The sequence below is a fragment of the Anabrus simplex genome, chromosome 6 (assembly GCF_040414725.1).
Source record: "Anabrus simplex isolate iqAnaSimp1 chromosome 6, ASM4041472v1, whole genome shotgun sequence".
In the NCBI taxonomy this organism is placed as follows: Eukaryota; Metazoa; Arthropoda; class Insecta; order Orthoptera; family Tettigoniidae; genus Anabrus; species Anabrus simplex.
In genome coordinates, this window is record NC_090270.1 from 279,777,336 (window position 1) to 279,798,211 (window position 20,876).

The following is a 20,876-nucleotide window of genomic DNA, read 5'->3' on the forward strand; positions in this document are numbered from 1 at the left end:
ATCGAAAGACGACAGTAATGGGTTAGAAGACATGGCAAAGTGATTATGTTACGCGATAATTCGCCGTCTCATACAGAAAAACCAGTGAAAGACACCTTGAAATCGCTTGGATTGGACATCCTACCGCACCACCCGCTGTACTACTCTGACCTGACGCCATCCATCACCTCTTCGCATCAATGGGGCACGCGCTCGCAGAGCAACACTTCAATTTCGAGCAAGTTAGAAAAGGGCTCGACGAATGGTCTGCCGCGAAAGACAGCAGTTTTTCTGGCATGGTATTCATAACTTACCTGAAAGATGGGCGAAGTGTGTAGAAGGCGATGGCCAATATTTTGAATGAACAAAACATGAATTTCCCTTGAAAATTACGTGGTTTTTTTACCACAAAATCCGGCAAAAACTTATGCATACACCTGGTATATGAGTTTACACGTTGTATATATATGAGCATTACAACAGATAACCGCACTCGGGCTATGCTTGTTCATGTCCGGTGCTCAGTCCGCAGGTACTGTAATACAGTGCTTCACTCTGACATTGCTGGTCCCTGAATGATCAACACACATTCTCTGTATTCTCATTTCGTCCTATTGTATTTGCTTTTTTTAGCACTCAAAAATTCATCTCGTCCTGTCGATAATGCGAGGCGCATGTCATGACTATAGACAGTCCTCTGCTTTTCCCACTGGTCGCCCCGCTGTTATCTACCTACTGCAATAAATAAACGCCACCTCGCCCAAGTGCGATCGAATTTCCGTATGTTACGTAATCTAGAATCTCGAGAGCAGTAGCGGCGCTAAGAACCTCGAGTGCAATAATTGAAAATGGTGGTGGTGGTGGTGGTGATTATTGTTTTAAGAGGAAGTACAACTAGGCAACCATCCTCTATATAACACTAATCAGAGGGAAAAATGGAAGGGGTCCCACACTTCGAAAAATGAAGCTATCGGACAAAGAAAGACAAGGGCCACGAAGGGCGTGAAAATGAAAGACTCCTTAGCCCTCGCAAACCTAATAGCATCGGGGTCGGAAAAGAACAAGGATTGACCAAGAGAAGTCGGATAGGACAGATGAAAGTGAGGAGCCTGGTACAAGTAAGTGGAAGCAATGCCAGGACTCAGCTAAGGGCCCCGTGGTCTCCAACCCACGCTCCAAAGTTCAGAGCCCCTGAGGCCCCTTTTAGTCGCCTCTTACGACAGGCAGCGGATACCGTGGGTGTTATTCTACCGCCCCCAACCACAGGGGGTAATTGAAAATGGGCTCCTCGTTCCCTGATAAGGAAAGTTACAAGTTTATTTCGTCGCACAGGGTTGTATATTGTTACAATGAACAACAAAGACGCAACGATAGCGAGAGTAATAATACTAATAATAATAATAATAAGTACATGATTTAGTTTTCAAATCCGAAAGAATTAAAAATAACACACTTATATGGTACGGACACACACACACACACACACACACACAAGAAACGCATATTCCAATTATAGTAACCAAAACACGCTGACCCTCACAATATTAAGAAATTACCTCGTTCCTAGGACAAACTAATTAACAAGTTAACCGTCCATCGTGAGCCTCCTTGCCCACACTGACTGCCGAGAGTTATAAGCAGGCTCGAAACTTCAGTATTTGGAGATTAGGTAAGGAGGATGTCTTTGTTATCGCGTCTTCGCTGACTACTGGGCTCTCAGAACTGGCTAATTACTTCAAAAGCCTTGTTGATTGTTGTGAGTGGCAGCAAGGGATGGTTATTATTGGAACAGGTTGGGAAACACACATTCTTTCAGAAATAACTACCGTACGGTACTGCTATTGATGAAGGAAGCTTTGCACTACGACGGCCTACGTTTGGAGCAACCCTTTGTAATACAAATAATACTATGTTGTGTGCTGTAGCTTATCAATATGTAAAATCACTCTTCAGCTACTGAATTAAGAAACAGTCATGGGCCCCTCACAAGCCATGCCCCCGCCCCGCGGTGTCTGCGGGGTCCTTATCGCCGCCACTGCTCGAGAGCGGTATGTCCATCCAGCCCAATGCCTCCCGAAAAGAGAGCCCCTTGACGGCCATAACAGCCTCCTCGGTATTTTTTGCGGTGTAGATCAGACGTATTTTACATTCTCCTAATACCCGCATTGGACCTGACAGAATCTTCAAAAGGGCGTTTTAATTCATTGAAAACATTTGGAGAACAGACTAAGAAATGTCATAACGTAACGCCGGTTCATCATATATTTCGCGTTTCACTGAAGTTTTATTAAACATTCGTTGGGGCATTTATTATATTATTTGGAATATTCCAATCTGAATTCGTACTCTTTGTTCATGTGGTTGCAGTCACACCTATGTTCCCTCTGACTGTGGATTTGTAGTTCTATTTTCTCGACGACCCTGGCCGAATTTTTTATTTGGGGTTTCTTTATTGTTATTTTTTGACAATATTTGAAGCCATTTCTTCTCAGTTTCGACTGAATTAATTTATAACTCTTAGGTTCTTCAGTCTCACCATCATCTTGTTAGCGTTTGTCCCACAATGGAGCAGAGTCCGCTGTTTCTCAAGCCAATCTCCACTTGGTTCTATTAATCGCATCATTTGGAACAAGATGAACACAGAGAGAGTCGGAGCTCTCTGGTAAACTATCCCACAAAACCCCCACGTACATTGGTACATTCAATATCAACACTTTGATACAACCAGGAAAATACTAAATTTAGTCACAGAACTTGATCGGCAAAAAATTCTTATCCTTGCTCTGCAGGAAACTCGATTTACTGATGATGCCACCTTGGATTATGGAAATAACCGTATATTCAAAAGCAAAACAGACCAAAAGATTCTAAATAGGGCCCCTGTATTTGGCTTGAGCTTCATAGTACATAAAAGTATACTGAACTCGATCCAAGAAGTTAATTCCATCAGCAATCGCCTAATGACCATGAGGATTCAGTGTGCCAATAAAAAATATACATTAATAAATGCACACACCCCTACAAATACAGACAACAAGAAGAATCCCCAAAACGTGGACAAATTTTGGAACAGACTTGAAAAAGTGATGTCAAAAATTCCAAAGGATGACGTCAAAATCCTCTTAGGCGATTTCAATGCACAAATCGGCCGAGAAAAGGAACACAGGAAAACTGTCGGACTCTACCCGGCGCACAAATTTACGAACAAAAACGGCTCAAGGCTATTGAACTATGTCAACAGTGCAACCTTAAAATCATGTTCACATCCCTCAGGAAGCATCCCAAGAAACAAAAAACCTGGAGGTCCCCCACTGAATCCATTGGAGAATTTCAGATTGATCATGTAGCTATCTCGTATCAGCTACAGAAAGAGGTACATGATGTACAAGTGAGAAGAGGAGCAAACGTCGACTCTGATCACTATCTCACAAGAGTTAAAGTAAAATTTACTCCAAGAAAATACCACCCCAAGAAAATCCAACAACAGAAATTTGACATAAAACAGATTCCTGTTACGGATCTAAAAGAAGCATAGGAAAATCAACCAGCGAAAACATGGGAAGAATTCCACACCAAAATCATACAGAAGGCACGAGAAATGGTACCCTTAAAAATGAATGCAAAACACCCCTGGTGGAACTCAACATGCAACCAAGCCGTAGAGATAAGAAAATCCGCGTTTCAGAAATACAACAGTAGAAAATCCCACAAAACTCAACGAGAATTTTATGAGACCAGAAAACAAGTATCCAAAACCATCAGGCAAGAGAAAAGAAAGCACCTGAAAGAACAACTGGAGTCAATTGAAGAAAACTTTAGAAACCACAACACAAGGGATTTCTACAGAACATTCACAGAAAAAAATCCGAGGATACATTCCACAGAACTTATGTTTTAGGAAACAAGACGGAAAATTGGCGCTTACTAATAAAGAAAACTGCCAAGAACTTGCACGGTACTTCTCAGAACTTCTTAACTGCCCCGAACCCACTGAAAGATTTCTTGAAGAAGCATCCAGTTTCACTCACCCAGAATCACCTCCACCAAACCAGGAAGAAATTCAGAGCCACATTAAACGACTAAAGAACAACAGAACCTCAGGAAGAGACGGGATTGTTGCAGAATTCCTTAATAATCTTGGTCCAAATTCACTCAAGGAACTTACAGAAATCATACAGAAAATCTGGAAAAATGAAAAACTCCCAGAAGACTGGAAATGTGCCTTGATTCACCCACTTCACAAAAAAGGAGACAAAACTGATGTGAACAACTATAGGGGAATCTCCCTCCTTGAAGTCGGCTACACAATTTTCTCTGCATGCCTGTTGAAAAGAATACAAGAACAACTAGAGCATAAAATTGGTGAATATCAAGCTGGGTTCCGCCCTCACAGATCATGCACTGAACAGATCTTCAACCTCAAAACCGCTCTAAAATTCAGGGCCCTCAGAAACCTTCCAATCATCTGTACCTTCGTAGATTTTAAGGAGGCTTATGATTCAGTTGATCGTCAATCTCTGTTCAGCATCCTGAAAGAACAGGGACTAGACTCCAAAACGCTAAACTTGACCAAACAGACCCTCACTGACACGAAGTCAAGAGTTAAATTCATGGGAGAAATCTCAGACGAATTCCTGATAAAAACTGGTGTCCGGCAAGGAGATGGACTATCACCCCTCCTCTTAAACCTCGTACTAGATAAGGTGATAAGGGAATGGGAAAACGAACTGAAAGCACAAAATAGCTGGAACCCAGTAAACATCGGGACACGAAAAAACAAGCTTGAAATTCCATGCTTAGCCTTCGCGGATGACCTGGCCCTTTTGTCCAGCGATGAAGTCACAGCAATAAAGCAAGTTGAAATTCTCCAAGAATGTGTCAGAAAGGTCGGACTTCATATCTCCTTCCAGAAAACTGAATTTTTTCTGTGCAAAACTAGACATCCATAGTCTCAATACAAAATACGGACAAATCAACAGAGTCCCTCACTTCAAATACCTGGGCGAAATCCTCGAACCAACCGGTCAAGAGAAAATAGCCCAAAACAACCGTGTCCAAAAACTCAGAAGAGCTTATGGGAGAACAAGAGAAATCTACAAAAAAAATGTATGTCTCTCCACGTTAAGATTAAACATTACAATACTGTAATCAAACCGGAGGCTTTATATGCAGGGGAAACTCTAACGCTTCATAGAAAGGGCGAACTGGAAAATATCCTAAAAGAAGAACGAAAAATCATGAGGAAAATTTTAGGACCAAGACACACGGGAGAAGGGTGCCGCCTTCAAACCCGGAAATCCACAGAAAAATTATCTAATATTGCGGCAGACCTCAGGAAAAAAGGCTAAAATTTTATGGACATGTTAAGAGGCTTCCAGAAACTACACTAACCCACCAAGTTCTTGAAAGAGTTGACAAACTGAAGAATTTTCCTTGGATACAACAAACAAAAGCGGACATGAAGAACGCACAAATTCTCTGTGAAGTCATTTTGAATCGAAATATATATAGAAAGAAAATTGACAATTGGGAAGTTACTCCAGAGAATGAAGTACCAAAAAGAGCAGGTACCAAGTGGACGGAAGAAAGGAAAAGGATCTTTAGTCAACAGATGAAAGCATCCTGGATCCTCCGCAAACGAAATCATAAATAAAGCTTCGTGTGTTCCGAAAGGGACCATTCACGCATAATAATAATAATAATAATAATAATAATAATAATAATAATAATAATGATAATAATAATAATATAAAACAGGATTTCAGACACAATACGCAAAAGAAGGGTTACATTCTTTGGACATATTTCAAGAATGCCCGACGACAGATTCATTAACTATTTCAACAAACCCAATAGGAAACGAAACTCATGACAAATAATTTGTTAACACCAGGAAGGATCTGCAAGAAAAGAACGTCATGGGCCAAGAGATCTACAACAGAACCGCTTTCAGAAACAAGATACACACATTTGAGGGGTTCCTAGAGCCAGAAACAGCGACCAAGAGGAACCAACCTTGGGCGGCTGTAAGGGAGAGAAAATGAATACTGACGCCAAAGAAAACTGAAATCATTAGGAGTTATTTACGTGGTCCGTAGCTGGCCAAAATTCTGTGGTGTAGTGGTTAGGATGATAAGCTGCCACCCCTGGAGGCCCGGGTTCGATTCCCGCCTCTGCCCCGAAATTTGAAAAGTGGTACTAGATCTGGAACGGGGTCCATTCAGCCTCGGGAAGACAACTGAGTGAGTAGTGAGGGGTTCGATTCCCACTTCGGCCATCCTCGAAGTGGTTTCCCGTGTTTTCCCACTTCTCCTCCAGGCAAATGTCGGGCTGGTACCTAACTTAAGGCCACGGCCGCTTCCTTTCCTCTTTCTTGTCTATCCCTTCCGATCTTCCCATTCCCCCAAAAGGCTCCTGTTCAGCATAGCAGGTGAGGCCGCCTGGGCAAGGTACTGGTCCTACTTCCCAGTTTCCCAACCCCACCCCCACCCCCAAACCAAAGACTCACGCTCTAGGGCACTGACCTTGAGGAGGTTGAGGTGCGGTCCCTCGCTGAGTCCGAGGGAAAAACCAACCCTGGAAGGTAAACACGTTAAGAAATAATAATAATAATAATAATAATAATAATAATAATAATAATAATAATAATAATAATAATAATAATAATAATAATAATAATAATAATAATAATGTTCCGTCCCAATAACTACTTTAATAATTTTTGTCGAAATTTTGTCTTTTACCTGCCGGTCGTTGTACTGCCAGTAGGCTGGTGTATTGGCGTATTTGACCACCTTTTAATACAACCGTACTGGACTAGGATTTAACACGCCTATTGGGACCAAAGGGCCAGCGCCCTTCCTCAACCTATTCGTTCAGTAGCATCAGATACATCACGGGTAGAGCAGGTCTTCCAAATTAAAGTTATATTTTTAAACAGCTGTCGAGTTATCTTTCAACATTTGAATTTCAATTACGTGTCTCCCTTTTGATGATGGTGGTTTAAAGGGGCCTAAACTCTAGGTCATCGGACCTTTCTCACTTTCTCTTGCCTCAAAGTTTCCAGTAAAATTAATTTGTTGGTACAACACTATCCTCAACCATAATAAGACGCAGTCTCTCATACACGGGAGATGAAACCCACCCTCATCGGACGGTCTGCCTAACCAGGCAAGAAACAGCGACATGAAATTATTGATGTAATTGTTAGTTAGCTTTCGTACCCTGTGATTCAGTGTATCGACTTTCATGTCCCTGTTGTGAATCGAAAACGGTACTCAATAGAAGTACCCACAGTCAGTTGCATTTCCTGTTACGGTATGTCACTAACTCTTAAAAACATCATAACGAAATCTTATGTAAAAATGAAATGTCGTGTGGCTTTTAGTGCCGGAATATCCCAGGACGGGTTCGGCTCGCCAGGTGCAGGTCTTTCTATTTGACGCCTGTAGGCGACCTGCGCGTCGTGATGAGGATGAAATGATGATGAAGACAACACATACACCCAGCCCTCGAGCCATTGGAATTAACCAATTAAGGTTAAACTCCCCGACCCGGCCGGGAATCGAACCCGGGACCCTCTGAACCGAAGGCCAGTACGCTGACCGTTCAGCCAACGAGTCGGACGAAATCTTATGTAATAGAACGTGAGCAATCAGTCAGTTCTCAGAATAAAATAAAGGTCACTGAAAAATACAATCAATAGCACGAACATACAATCATGATTGTGTCATTAAATTCAATACGATTGCATTAGCTTTTCCTTTAGCAACAGCAGAAGTATAGAGGAAGTTGTTATTCTGTATAGAGTGATAAATAAGGTACAAGATTGTGAGCAACTGCAAAATGACCTCGATAATGTTCTCAGCACATGGTATGATGATAAACGGGGTTAAAATTCAGGTTGTGAGTTTCAAAAATAGGAAAAGTCCTCTCAGTTTTAATTACTGCGTTGATGGGGTGAAAGATCCTTTTGGGGATCATTGTAAGTATCCGTGTGTTAATTTAAGGAAAGATCTTCATTGGGGTAATCACAAAAATGGGATTGTAAATAAAGGATACAGATATCTGCACACGGTTATGAGGGTGTTTAGGAGTTGTAGTAAGGATGTAAAGGAGAGGGCAAACAAGTCTCTGGTAAGATCCCAACTAGAGTATGGTTCCAGTGTATGGGATCCTCACCAGGATTACTTGATTCAAGAACTGGAAAAAATCCAAAGAAAAGCAACTCGATTTTGTTCTGGGTGATTTCCGACAAAAGAGTAGCGTTACAAAAATGTTGGAAAGTTTGGGCTGGGAAGAACTGGGAGAAAGGAGACGAGCTGTTCGACTAAGTCGTATGTTCCGAGCTGTCAGCGGAGAAATGGCGTGGAATGACATTAGTAGACGGATAAGTTTGAGTGGCGTCTTTAAAAGTAAGAAAGATCACAAAATGAAGGTAAAGTTGGAATTCAAGAGGACAAATTGGGGCAAATATTAATTTATAGGAAGGGGAGTTAGGGATTGGAATAACTTACCAAGGGAGATGTTCAGTAAATTTCCAATGTCATTGAAATCATTTAAGAAAAAGCTAGGAAAACAACATATAAAGAATCTGCCACCTGGGCGACTGCCCTAAATGCAGATATTGATTGATTGATTGATTGATTGATTGATTGATTGATTGATTGATTGATTGATTGACTGATTGATTGATTGATTGATTGATTGATTGATTGATTGATTGATTGATTGATTGATTGATTGATTGATTGATTGATTGATTGATTGATTGATTGATTGATTGATTGATTGATTGATTGATTGATTGATTGATTGAAAATATAATTAAGTTCGTTTTACTTTATTATGTTTGTCTCTAGTAGGTTCGTATTCTCTCAAGTAGGCCTACCCGTGTTTAGGTTACATTTGTCAAACTGTACACTACATTATGTGTACGTACTATGACGCACCTGCTGCGGGTTGCGGTTGGTATCATACTAGCGTTTGTGAGGTACCTGTCATATCTTCTTCTTCATGACCATCTTCCAAACGTTTGGAAGATAGGAAATTTATCTAGACCTGGACAAGTTTTACTACTTGATGCCCTTACTGAGGTCAACCCTAATTGCGTGTTTCTGTGGAGGTTGGTAGTGTAGTACGTTGTGTTTAAATGAAGAGAGGTGAATTATGACCAACATACTTGCTCATCGTCATACGCAGTTAAAATCCCCGATCCGGCCAGGAATCGAACCCGGAACTCTTTGAACCGAAGACCAGTACGCTGACCATTCAGCCAAGAAGGCGGATTTTATGTTGTACCTGAAAACAAATCGGTTCTATTATTATTATTACTGGTGATGTGTACGAATGACGCCTGGAATCGCGAGAATCGGTTCCTACAACTCCGAAGCCGCACTCAATGTAGCCTGCGAGGAATCGATTCAGCGATGACGTCACCAGAATGTGCTGGGCGCACTCACTAGAGTGAGTCGTCCGTATACTGTAAGTGCGTCAAATTCGAACGTGCAATATTTACTATTTCTTTTTTATACAATATAGTATGATATAACACGCATTTAAATGAAATATGTTATTGGTTGTTACGAATGAATTACGCCACATAATAATAAAATAACAATTTAACCTGATGGTCTGTAAATAACTTCATAATTTCAACACTGGGTGTAGCAATCGACGTTGTTATTTTTGCTAATACTGTGTTCTACTTCTGATCGCTAGTATAAACGTATAAAGTCTGTGGAATTAAATCACATTTGTAATAAGCACACAACTTGTTTTGTAGCATATCTGTTTTCCGTTACATTTAATTTTGCAAAGAACATTTCATACTACTGCTAAACATTATTACCTATGAGAAACTATTAGAATTCCTATTTTTCTTTTCATCATTGCTGAACACTAGTTAATGTTGTCTCTTTAGTACATTCGTACGAGGACTATGCCGAACGTTTTTCGCAGAATGTGAGAAGAAATATATTTGCAAACAACAATTACAACTTTTCAAAATACTCTCCATTTGCACGTATACATTTTTCCATTCTCTGAATCCACTTTGAAAACGTCTCAGTCCAAGCTTCTTCCGGGATGTCATTTAGTGCACTCTCATACGCTGCAATGGGCTCTTCATCTGACGAAAACCGCTGCCCACGATTTTTTCTTTAGTCTTAGGGAACAGAAAGAAGCCACATTGGGCCAGGTCAGGTGAATAGGGGTAATGAGGTGACACTTGCACGTTTTCCTTTTCCAAAAGGTCAATTGTCCTGACAGCCCTGTATGCAGATACATTGTCGTGATGCAGCAGAAGGTGCCCACTCTTGGACTTCAGGTGCTGTGACCTCCATGTAGTGAGGATTTTATGAAGACGATCATTCACGTACCATTCAGTATTGACTGTACGACGTGTGTCCAAGGTCACAGAGGTGAGATGCCCCATTTTCATTTAAAAAATGCCATCATCTTCTTTCCAGAGCTCCGACTTCGTCGAACTTTTGTGGGTGGTTCCTCTCCTGGGAATCACTACATAGAAGATTGTCTGTTCGTTTCAGGGTCGTAATGGTAGACCCAGGTTTCATCACTTGTGACGATGTTGTAGGTGCCTTGGGACTGTCCTCCATTGAATTTTTCTAGCATGAAACGATACCAGTCCATTCTTGCCTCCTTTTGGCTTTCTATCAGGGAATGTGGCACCAAACGGGCACATCTCTTCGTAAGGCCTAAATAATTGTGAACGATGGTCTGCGCTGCTGTTGACCCAATATTTAGGGTCCCTTCAATGTCATAAAATGTAAGATATGGTTCTTCTGTGATCATTTTCCTCACAGCATCAATGTTTTCCTGAGTCACAGCTGTTGCTGAGCGACCGGGACGAGGTTCATCTTCAATTGACTGCCGACCCCTTGAAAACTCGCAAATCAATTCCTAACTGTGGCCCTAGAAGGGGAAGTCTCACCAGAAACATGCAGGTCGCTTAAGTGCGGCCAGTATCCAGTAATCGGGAGATAGTGGGTTCGAGTCCCACTGTCGGCAGCCCTGAAGATGGTTTTCCGTAGTTTCCCATTTTCACACCAGGCAAATGCCGGGGCTGTACCTTAATTAAGGCCACGGCCACTTCCTTCCGATTCCTAGGCGTTTCCTGTCCCATCGTCGCCATAAGACCTATCTGTGTCGGTTCGACGTAAAGCAAATAGCAAAAAAAAAAAAAAAAATGCAACAAAGAAGAATGGCATTCTTCTGCACTTAAATTCTTTTTATAATTACAGAAAAATAATTGCGCGAAAATCGCGGCGCGACAGACCGTCTCTGACTCAGCACTGCCTGTCGCTGTGGAGAAACCACCGCTGGGAGAGGTTGCGCGCGTACGTTCCAAGGTCGAGAAGCATCGCTTTTTCAAATGAAAATACTCCTATTGTTCTCAGAATTGCGGTATACGAGCTGCTAAACATTTTCGGCATAGCCCCGTATAAGTTTTGAATTTTTGACAATTCATACAATTTGATTAGTTTGTGATTGTGATAAAAATATTACGGTCGTATTTCAGCATATAACTCCAGGACACTATAATAAGAGCAGGTATGGCTGGTACAGTGACCTGGTTATAAAACCGACTCTTCGCGATTCCAGTCGCAATCCATCACTACTTGAGGCGTCTAGTATCAAAACCGGCCAAGTCACTCAAGGCATATTTTTCAATATGGACGAAAAACCTGTAGAGACAAAGCAATGATGGTCAGAGAAGATTTTTTTCACAGTTATATCCTTAATGGTTTGATATTTAACTTCCGCTGTTTTGAGAAATCTAACTCATAATTAACCCATCTTTTTTGTTAATTTAAATTTAGACTTGGCCGTTTTTGTTGCAATTTTGTACAATTTCACAAGGTATGAGAGTAAATCTTTCAGTTCTCCACTCGGAACAAAATCCACGTTACAGCACACAATAATGACAAAATACGAGCACACCGGAAATAGGATTGCTTTGGCGCCAATGACGGTAAGCAGCCCGCGAATACGTAAATCAGTGTTGCAAACGAACAAAAAACAAAATATTATGACTTCAAAGAATATACATTACAAGGAACGATTTTGCCTACTGATATTATCACATTGTTGCTTAATGTAACAACACAAGATTCCAGACAATAATGCTGCATCATAAATATTGTCGCTTGTTCCTTGACTTGGCCGGTTTTGAATTCACTGGCTGCATGACTTGGCCGATTCTGTTGCACGACCGAGAATTCAGTGCTCTATAACATGAAGACATGGACGATTTTAAAGCATATTCTTGTTTCACCTGATAGTGCTGTACTTCTACTTCAAATTGATAACCTTAACTCATTTTCGTAAATTTTGTGACTTGGCCGGTTTTGATACTAGACGCCTCACTTACCACATTAGCGGCGCAACAAACACCAATTTTGGGGGTCGTGAACTCGTGAAGTGGAGTTTCAGGAATTGGTCTTGAGTTTCCAGAGGACCAATACCGGTTATTTTGTGCATTTAGCCGCCCTTTCAAATGAAATCACGCCTAATTAGGAAACTGTAAGTACCAATGCTGCCTGCTGTCATTTCTTGATGGATACAGTACATTTGCATCCATCTCTTGGCACAGGCCAGAGTAAAGTGTAGCTTCCACCGAAGTCCCAGTCAACATCCATGGCTGTGACAATATGGAAGTTGCTGGGGTATGGGTAGTGCTGAGTAATGACATTCAGAGCACTAGTGCATCTGAGTGTTATGAAAGGTGCTGCTCATAGGGTCAGTCGTGCTGCAATAGTACTTTCTGACCCAGTGAGGAAAGCAATGGCAAACTACTTCACTCCTCATCTTGCCTAGTACGCCTCATTTTAGTGCTGCCATTGGTTTTTGGGGTTTCCTCATAACCGCATAACCTTTGGTGGTGCTATTTGAGGATCCAACCAGCCTCTGGGCTGATGACCTAACAGACAGACAGACAAGTACCAATGCATGGTTTAATTGTTATCTGACGGAAGAAACCAACTGCAGTAGTAGTATTTACGCCAATAATACCCTAACATTAAAAAAATAATTGAAGCACAAAATTGGGGTGCGGGTTTTATTTGCGTCAATGTTGGCATTTTTTAAAAATCAGCCTTTCTAAATTTAGGATGTGGGATTATTCGGTGGCGGGTATTATTCGCGTAAATACGGTGGCGAGGATTATTCGCGTAAATTCTCGTATTTACGCGAATAATACCCGCACATTTTTTTATAAAAATTTGAGGTACGAAATAGGGATACGGTTTTTCTGCGTCAATGTTGGCATTTTTTTTTTTTCAAAATAAGGCTACCTAAAGTTAGGGTGCGGGGATTATTCGCGTAAATACGGTATATTCTAGTGACGGGATCTCTTTGGCTTAAACTATGCACTTCCATTACATAATACGGTCTAAATTGCACTTTTTTCGTCGGCCTCTGTGCAGTAAAATACGAAGATTACATCGAGGATTGCTCTAGTCGCTCTTGAATATCCTGGAGCTTTTCATCCATGACTCCACAACACTTTTCTGATTTAATACAGAACGCACACGTTCTTATCCCATCACGGTTTGGAACTCGTGCATCGGGAAACTCTTCAGAAAATTCCCTTCTTATTCTTCCAGCAGATTCATGCTTTAAGAATCTACAACATATGAAAATACGCTCTTCAGTAGTCAATTGTTATTATGTTATTAATTAATGGTGTGTGGCCTCCGAAAAGGCCTGGTATGGGCGACCTGCGTGTCTGCGAGGATGGAACCCTATCTATGATGAATTCTAATGCTGAAGACGGCACAGACACCCAAACCCCGAATCATTGAAATTAACCAATGAATCGAACCCAGGGCCCCTGTGACCAAAGGCCAGCACGCTAACCATTTAGCCATGGAGCCGGACAGTAGTCAGTTAACAAGCCATCAAGAGAAAATGTTTCACTTAAGAAAATAGGACATGGACGATAATTCGCTCAGATAGAAAGAGAAAGCTTTTGAAATGTGGTGTTACAGAAGAATGATCACGAATGAAGAGATACTGAATCGAATTGGTGAGATTAAATCGATTTGGCTAAATTTGACGAGAAGAAATAGAATGACACCCAGGACTTGGGCAGTTGGTTTTTGATGGAAGTGTAGGCGATAAGAACAATAGAGGTAGACCAAGGTACAAATACGACAAGCAGATTAGAACAGATATAAGATGTAGTAGTTCTGTAGAAATGAAACGGCGTATGGTTTCTTTTTTTGTGCCGGGAGTGTTCGAGCACATGTTCGGCTTGCCAGATGCAGGTTTTTTATTTGACGCTCGTAAGCGACCTACGCGTCTTGATGACGATGAAGCTATGGTGAAGACGACCTATACACCCAGCCCCCTTGCTAGTGGAATTAACCAATGATGGTTAAAATTCCCGAATCGAACCCGGGATCCCTGTGACCAAAGGCCAGCACGCTAAACATTTAGCCATTGAGCCGGACAGTTATGTCGAAATGGAAAGATTAGGACATAATAATAATAATAATAATAATAATAATAATAATAATAATAATAATAATAATAATAATAATAATAATAATAGGATAGGGTGGCATGGAGACCTGCATCAAACTAGTCTATGGACTGATGCCACAAAGAAGGAGAAGAAGAAGAAGAAGAACAGGTAAATTGCTTTAATAGTCAACTACATTGTGAATACCGGCACATTTTCTCCCAGAAAAAAAAAAAAGCGCTGTATATATGTATACCTTTGACACGATCTGTTCGTTCCACGACCGTTATTGTGCGCCAGAGACCGAATATGAAAAAGAGCGATGGAGATTTAACGCATGCGCAGTGTTTTCCTTCCGCTTAGCAAACGCCTTTCTGGAAACGTGTGAACCACGTGGCAGTATCTTAGTCTGCCTAAGTGAGGTAACAAGTGTGTTGTACCTATCTGTGTGTATGGAATTGTGTTGCAGTGCACGTAAGTCCCAATCTAAGATGTTGCTATTAAATCGTGTATCATGTGTACAGCAGTTCGTATGTGCAGAAGACCGGTAGTTCCATTGAACCACCTTGCTGACAACCCGAGTCAAGAGACGCTGAACGAAGATACTGTAGTATTGCCACACAGCTCGAGTACCGTCCATGTTCCTGCTGGCTCTTAAATGACAGCTTCTTATCAGTTTGCCTTTTGGAGAAGTGTTCGGTTGTTTACAAACCTTGACAGCTAACGATATCATAATGGCACCTTTAAAAACACGACCAGGCTATATCATCAATAGAAGTTATTGATAATCTTCTTCCTTGACCTTTCTTCCAGTTATTTGAGTTCAGCTCTAATATGCATTAAGGCTATTTTTACAGCCAGATGCCCTTCCCGAAGCCAAACACTATTGCGTGGTGTTAGAAGTGTTGTGTGTAAAAGATCTATATTTGCACGGTCACAAATACACAGCCCCTAAGCTACAGGAACTATTTATAGTGGGGAACACGATCTTTGGTGTCAAAGATATTAGTTCCTTATTGGGCTGTTCTTGGTTCGTAGGTTCTGAAAATGGTATTCGTTTTTGCATATCAAATCACCTCACGACATAGCTTATTAGGTTTTTAAATTAAGCCTACAACATAGTCAAAGAAGAACCTCCGTGGCTCAGGCGGCAGCGTGCCGGCCTCTCACCGCTAGATTCCATAGTTCAAATCCCAGTCACTTCATGTGAGATTTGTGCTGGACAAAGCGGAGGCGGGACAGGTTATTCTCCGGGTACTCCGGTTTCCTCCGTCATTTCTCATTCCAGCAACACTCTCCAATATCATTCCTTTTCATCTGTCAGTCATTAATCATTGTCCAAGAGGAGTGTGACAGGCTTTAGCAGCCGGCACGATTCCTATCCTCGCCGCTAGATGGCATTTCATTCATTCCATTCTTGACCCCATCATCATACTACAATTTCACATACAACTGGAAATAAGTTGTGTGTGAATTTGTGTATGATGATGCTGGATTTAGAATGTTAAAGTAGCGGTATTTCTTGTAATATTTCCTTTCCGTGGAATGGCTTCTTGTACTCTTGTTGTTTTAGTTGTTGTTCTTGGGTACTCATGTTTTAATTTTAATTTATTCTCACACTACTGTCAGTGACCATTGCCGCCGGGATATTTCCCGATTGCGATGTATTTGTTAATAATAATATATTTTTAAAATTTTGAATGACCGGAAACAGGCTTAATATTTTTTCAACATAGTCAAAGAAATACCAGTGCTTCATTAAAATAATAATAATAATAATAATAATAATAATAATAATAATAATAATAATAATAATAATAATAATAATAATAATAATAATAATAATGATAATGCCGCCCCTGTGGTGTAGTGGTTAGTGAGATTAGCTGCCACGCCCGGATGCCCGGGTTCGATTCCCGGCTCTGCCAAGAAATTTGAAAAGTGGTACGAGGGCTGGAAAGGGGTCCACTCAGCCCCGGGAGGTCAACTGAGTAGATGTGGGTTCGATTCCCACCTCAGCTATCCTGGAAGGGGTTTTCCGGGGTTTCCCACTTCTCCTCCAGGAAAATGCCGGGATGGTACCTAACTTAAGGCCACGGCCACTTCATTCCCTCTTCCTTGTTTATTACTTCCAATCTTCCCATTTCCCACAAGGCCCCTCTTCAGCATAGTAGGTGAGACCGCCTGGGCGATGTACTGGTCCTCCTGCCCAGTTGTATCCCCGATGTTCAAAGTCTCACGTTCCAGCACACTGCCCTTTAAGGCGGTAGAGGTGGGATCCCTCGCTGAGTTCAAGGGAAAAACCAACTTTGGATATAAACGGATTAATCAAGAAAGAAAGAGAATGTACAGTATATTTTAAAATACTATTGCTCATTCAAACCATTTCGCTTATGAATGTTTCCCTTTTTAAAGTTCCATACAACTCTTTGAAGCCTTGTGACCACTACCGCAGCCCACTGGTTTCTAACAGCCACGCGCACAGCTCGGTAGAGTCATCTAGTGTACACTGCGCACATCAACAGGACTTTTAGCCTGTTTGTGACAGACATTGTTGTCAGTTGATGAGTTCTGTGCTGTGGCTCTTCGAACGTGAAATAAATACCATTTTAATTTTGAGATTTCTGCGATACGTATGTGGACCAGAAGGTATTATATTTTGTATATACAGTATATCTCTTAGACTAGATTCAATGAATTAGAACTATTTTAAAACCTTACTGTAGACAGTTTGTATGTAAACATGCAAGGTTTGAATTTGAAACCACTGGGATGCAGTGCAATTACTACATCATTTTCTAAAACGCTTTCCTTTCGTTATAACTATTTTACTTCTGTGCTTCTCGTGCTTCATCTGAGCCAAATGGACTTGTGGCACGGTGAAGAAGGGAAGTATTGGATTTCCTAATGACTTTGATGATGACAAATAGCATGTCACGTGGATAATTCCAGATCCGATGCAGTAGGCAAGGTCTGGTTGCAATGGTTTGGAAAGACAAGAAGGGAATTTACTTCCTTTTCAACTTTCACTCAGTAACAGATACATCCATGGTCACACGAAAGAACAAAGATAATTCCCGAGTCCTCGCATTCCTAAAGATTAGTGGATAAAGCTGACATGATGAAGTCAACGTATGAGGTTGAGAGAAAGAGGAAGCAATGGTGGCACCGGATTCTTTGGTACTTCCTAGATGTAACCATTGTAAATACTTTCCTGGGCTACAAAGAAATCTGCGAAGCAAAATGACACTTTCGTCTGTCCATAATTGCTGTTCTGTTTAGGGGTGCCCTCATCCTCGACTCCTACAAGGAAGAGTGTGCAAAAGCAACACAATAACGTCAAGACCTATGTTGCTCCTGAGACATTTTATGACAAAGCAGCTCATATTAGAGGCAGAAAACTATCGATAGCGCTATCGATAGCGACTACTATCGCCATACCTCGATAGTCAGTTGCCTATTATCGATAGTTAAGGATAGGTTTTCTCCTCCTCATTGGCTTATTATTCGCGCTAACAGAAATTGTACAGCTGTTTGCAGTTAACTGGCGAGGAGTTTGTTCCAATTCAAAGGTGTGCATTTAAGTATCTCTGCGTACCTGCGACTTCAGCGCCGGCAGAAAGACTATTTAACATTTTGGAAGGTGAGATTCTCCATTCAACCTAACCTTAGTTGAGTTCCTGCTAATACGGGACAAAAATGAGATTTATATGTTGTCAGAGACTGTGTGTAGGCGAGAGAAGACAAGACAAATTTTAGGTCAAAGACTTCTTGAAAGCAACTGAAAACCCTACTGCCATCTGTTGAGAATGCTGTAAAACATTTTTCCAAAGGCATTACAATACCCGAGAAAAAGTCGGGCGATCCCAAAATGAACACTGCAGCTGAACGAGAATTTCTCGGGCGGTCACGTTATGGGCAAGTGCGTGCAGCCCGAGAATGTCTTGGACGTGCCACTGATTCCGATTTGAATTTCAGAAATCACATAGCATGAAATAGTTGTGCTTTCTACTGATTTTTTTGTGGATTGTGTTCAATAAAATATGTTCTGTTTTCGGGCATAATGATATGATTCGTTGCACTTTTTGAAAACTATCGATAGTAGAACTCATAACATCGGAAAATAGCGATGGCGATTACTATCGATAGTTTGCCGCCTCTAGCTCATGTGCTAAAGAGGGGACCATCTCACAGATGCGCTCACTGCAGTACAGCCAATAAACCTCAATGAATCATGTAACAGATGCTAGATACCCAGTGGTTTCACTCTGAAACCACGTGAAAATTTGCAACATTGGTGAATATCTTTTTAGAATAGTTTAGTCGTCACGAGTAGGTTTTCAGAACATGTAAACTTCTCTTTTCCGATTTTCATGTATTGGGCCTCAAGGGGCAGTTTCATCATCATCATCATCATCATCATCATCATCATCATCTTTTTTGTTATTGGCTTTACGTCGCACCGACACAGATATGTCTTATGGCGACGATGGTACGGGAAAGGGCTAGGACTGGGAAGGAAGCGGCCGTGGCCTTAATTAAAGTACAGCCCCAGCATTTGCCTGGTGTGAAAATGGGAAACCACGGAAAACCATCTTCAGGGCTGCCGACAATGGGGTTCGAACCTACTATCTCCCAAATACTGGATACTGGCCGCACTTAAGCGACTGCAGCTATCGAGCTCGGTATCATCATCATCATCATCATCATCATCATCATCATTATCACCATCAATCTTAAGAGCGATAGGTAATGTAAATGTATATCTGAAAACAATACTGAAGAGCTAGTAGCGTATTATAGAATCACCAACCTGGAATTAATAATGTTATTGGCTTTTCGGCCCACTAACTACTTTAACGGTTTTTGGAGACGCCGAGGTGCCAGAATTTAGTCCCGCAGAACTTATTTTACGTGCCAGTAAATCTATCACCATGAGGCTGACGTAACTAAGCACCTTCAAATACCAGCGGACTGAGCCAGGATTGAACCTGCCACGTTGAGGTCAAAAGGCCAGAGCCTCAGCCGTCTCATCTCCTCAGCCCGATTCACCAATCTGTTCATGAGTTGATGAACAAATTAATAAAATCTTGCTCATAATTTATAAACAAATAGATCTTTTCCTACCTTTGAGTGTATACGGTTCAGTAATAAATTAGGGCAATCTAGACACTGAAATTGTTCTTGAATTCGAATATACTGTCCTCAATATAGGTTGATACGGGCATTAAGCTAAAGTAAATTAGTGGTGCGCTGTTAGTATAACCACAGGCCGTGCAGAGAAAATTACCACGCATAAACGACATCATCGCACATGGTCACTAATGATCGTAAACGTTCTTTATTAGTACTAGGGGTCAAGGAGATGAATCAACACAGCCGCGGAGGAGTGGTGCAGACAATGATTTAAGATTGAAGTAAGAACTATTTAAATATTTAGTTTCTTTGCTGTAATTCAGTGGAGGAATGTTTTAGGAAAAAAATTAGACATCGTTCTCGGCGTGAGAAAAATCTGGAATTGAAGATATCTTAGTACAGAACAGGTAGAGGTGTATCAATGTCTTTGTTTATATCTCAGAATCTGATGTTTAAGGTCTTGGTAGTGAACAGGGACAGTGATATATCAGTATGGCTAGAACCGTGAAAGTATAAACAAATTTTAGAATCATTTAAGCTCTTTAAGGGTTTTTAATCGCGAAATTAGCAACGTTTCGCCCCAGTGTGGCAGTGGGCTCATTATTTGGATTGCTACACCTTTCCAAGACACTGGCGGCTAGTGCACCGTTGAGACACATACAAGCCTCCTTTGTAGGATTTGTTTTTTATATAATGTTCTTAGTTCGGGCGATATGGGTGGTCGTCAGAATTGAATATATAATCTGTATAATCTGTATTTATCTGTAATAATATGACATGTATAGACCTCAGTTTTCTCTAATTGAAAATGGACATGTTTTGGGTTGGGGTTTTTCTGGATTTAACGTCATCAATTCTTGCGTGGACAATTGTTTACCTACGCCGTGATAACCGGGCAACCAGTGTTTGTCGTCTGTCTTTACTAAGTCTATGTCATCTTCCTCACGTTATTACCGTGTGCCAGAATATCGCCTTCTGGATACAGTACGTACAAATGGCGCCGTGTTTTAAACAAATTTCCACTTTCTTTGACTGGCGTTTCTTCAAAGTCATAGCAAAGCCCCTTGCACGGTAGCGACACCAACGGCAGTAGAATTTTTCTCATTGTACGCATCTTGCGAACATTTTTGGTCATAAAATTGTGTGGTAAATAAGCGACCATTTTGTTGGGCGTAGATCTTGGTAGATGGAGCTATCTTGTGACATGGGAATGTTGTGTGCTGGATTAGGTGCCATATTGTTGGACGTAGATCATGATACTGCATATTTCTTTCGA

At 41.1% G+C, this 20,876-nt stretch overlaps 1 protein-coding gene across 1 annotated transcript in view; it reads left to right on the forward strand.

The window, feature by feature from the left end:
* The first annotated feature begins 14,878 nt into the window (after positions 1 to 14,878).
* The window catches only part of LOC136875740 (lipase 1), a 125,130-nt gene continuing 119,132 nt past the window's right edge, over positions 14,879 to 20,876 (forward strand). The window contains exon 1 of the mRNA XM_067149312.2: positions 14,879 to 14,938. The gene's annotated coding sequence lies outside the window, so the exon portion shown is untranslated. The remainder of the gene's footprint in view (positions 14,939 to 20,876) is intronic.